This window comes from Vespula pensylvanica, chromosome 2 (assembly GCF_014466175.1).
Source record: "Vespula pensylvanica isolate Volc-1 chromosome 2, ASM1446617v1, whole genome shotgun sequence".
NCBI classification, from domain to species: domain Eukaryota; kingdom Metazoa; phylum Arthropoda; class Insecta; order Hymenoptera; family Vespidae; genus Vespula; species Vespula pensylvanica.
The window spans coordinates 17,362,763-17,365,302 of NC_057686.1; positions in this window are offsets into that span (position 1 = coordinate 17,362,763).

Below are 2,540 nucleotides of genomic sequence, written 5' to 3' on the forward strand. Positions count from 1 at the left end.
CTCGTATCATTTGTATCCGTTTGAACCAGGTGAAGGAGAGGGGAAAAATTAAAAACAAAAAAAAAAAAAAAAAAAGAAAGGATATAACAAAATAAAAAGACGAAATATAAGAAAAAGAAAATAAATAAATAAATACATTAGAAAAGTAGATCGCAATATCCTACCTACGAGAAAAGAAAATAAATTTGTATTCTTTGATATTTTTATCGAATCGTAGGATCTATTCGAAACGTTAGAATTTTACGAGCATATAATAGCGTGAAAGAAACAGAGAGAGAAAGAGAGAGAGAGAGAGAGAGAGAGAGAGAGAGAGAGAGAGAGAGAGACACAGAATTGAACGCAGAGAATCGGCAAACAAAGTAAGTAGTGGTAGATCCGATCGAGCGATATTCTTTCGATTTTCATTCGTATGTTTGAAAACCGTTCTAGCAAAACGAAGCGGATTCTCGACTTCATTGTAAACACATTGTCGGTCTTTAAGGTCCGGCTCGATCATCCATTCGCAACAATGGCGCGTGTCCTGTCCGTCGAAAGGAGCAACGTTTATTCTCCTTCTCTCTCTCCCTCTCTCTCTCTCTCTCTCTCTCTCTTTCTCTTTGCTTCTCTCGTCTCGAGAAAAAGGAGAGAAAACAGTTTAGCGAAAAATCTGACGCGAGCCGACTTGAATAAAAGCGACTGAACGACAATACGAAAAGGAAGAAAATGGTAGCTCGTTTCGTTGATCAAGAGAGAAATTGTTAGAAGATGAAGAAGATGAAGAAGAAGAAGAAGAAGAAGAAGAAGAAGAAGAAGAAGAAGAAGAAGGAGAAGGAGAGGAGAGGAGAGGAGAGAAGAAAAAGAGAAACGCAGCTGCGTGTGCGACGGACGGGGAGCTCTCAGATGACCGAGATAAGTCTAATTTCGTTGTGACGGCCATTGAGAAAGTTTCGCTAGAGAATCATGAGATAATCCGCTCCAATTTTCCCCTGGGCGATCCGTTTTATCCGCAGAGAAAAAGAGAGAGAAAGAGAGGAGTGAGAGTAAGTGAGAGAATGAGCGAGCGAGATGAAAGAAAATTCTTCTTGTCTCTTCGTCGTGTCGTGAGGTGCGAAGAAGAAAATGGTGGTATTCTTCGTAATACCGGTAGCCACGAATTCGAATGGACGATGTCACCAATAGAAAAAAGATAATGGAGTATGCTATTATTCCTATGTATATAAATAAATACATGAGTGTACATAAATACATAAATACATGTGTGTGTGTGTGTGTGTGTGTGTGTGTGTGTGTGTGTGTGTGTGTCTCATTCTCACTTTCTCTCTCTCTTTCTCTTTTCTTTTCGAAATAGAGAAAGAAAAGCTTGTTTGGTGCAGGGAAACCGCGGGTGGTGTTTTCCTTCCCATTGTCGAACTCAGACAGATCTCACAACAGGTTTTTACTAAGACTAAATTCTACTGCCACGGTGGTTGGTCCATCGAGAATGGTATTTATTTCTTAGTACACAAGGATCTTGGGATTTCCGACGCTTAATCTCTTGTCTATTATAGTATATTTGTAGAAAAAGAGAGAGAGAGAGAGAGAGAGAGAGAAGGAAAAAGGAAAAAAGAAGGAATACCTCATAAAGGAAAAGACATTCCGTTCTTAAGAAAAATCGAAATCATTCATCAAATATTTCTTAATACTCTCTCATTCCATCTTCGATCGTATTTTTTTTCAAATCCTTTAAATATTCCTCTCGAGATAAATAAGGTATCATATTGATCAACGCATTTGAAAGAATTTTAAGTATTGGCAAGGTTTTGCACAATTTCTAAAATTTAATCTTTCATGTCTGAGATTAAAAGCATTTAAAGAAAAATGAATACGTTAAAACTTTCTCTCTCTCTCTCTCTCTCTCTCTCTCTCTCTCTCTCTCTCTTTCTCTCTTTCTCTCTCTCTAAATAATCTTTTTCGAAACTTGTTGAAAATACTTCGTAAACGATTGACCGCAATTCTCTTTTGTTTCACAAAACACGCAAAAAAAAAATAAGAAAAAAAAACCAAGAAACAAGAACAAGAAGGAAAAGAAGAAGAAATAAAAAGAAAAAAAAAAAATAGAAACACGAACGTAAAAAATTCGTCGATCTCTCATTCGACGCGTTAAGTATTTAAGTGGGTACTTACTTGCCTACTTACCCGTTCCACGAAGTCGAATTAAGAGAATAAAAAAAAAATAACGTGAAGAAACAAAACAAAAAAAGTACAACAGAAAGAAGAAAAATAAATAAAAACGAAAGAAGAAGAACTCGATGGCTTCAACCTTACGATTGTGCCAACCTGGAGCGTCTTTAGATATATAGAACAGGATGAAAATCGGTGATAGTGCGCAGCACATTCGAAGAACAAATTACGTTCGCAGGCCACAGGACAGGGACAGGACAGGACAGCATAGGACAGGACGAGATAGAGCGTCATCGTCGCTCCCGTTTGCAAAGGGCTTCTCTCTCTCTCTCTCTCTACCTCTACCTCTACCTCTGTCTATTTATCTCTCTCTCTCTCTCTCTCTCTCTCTCTCTCTCTCT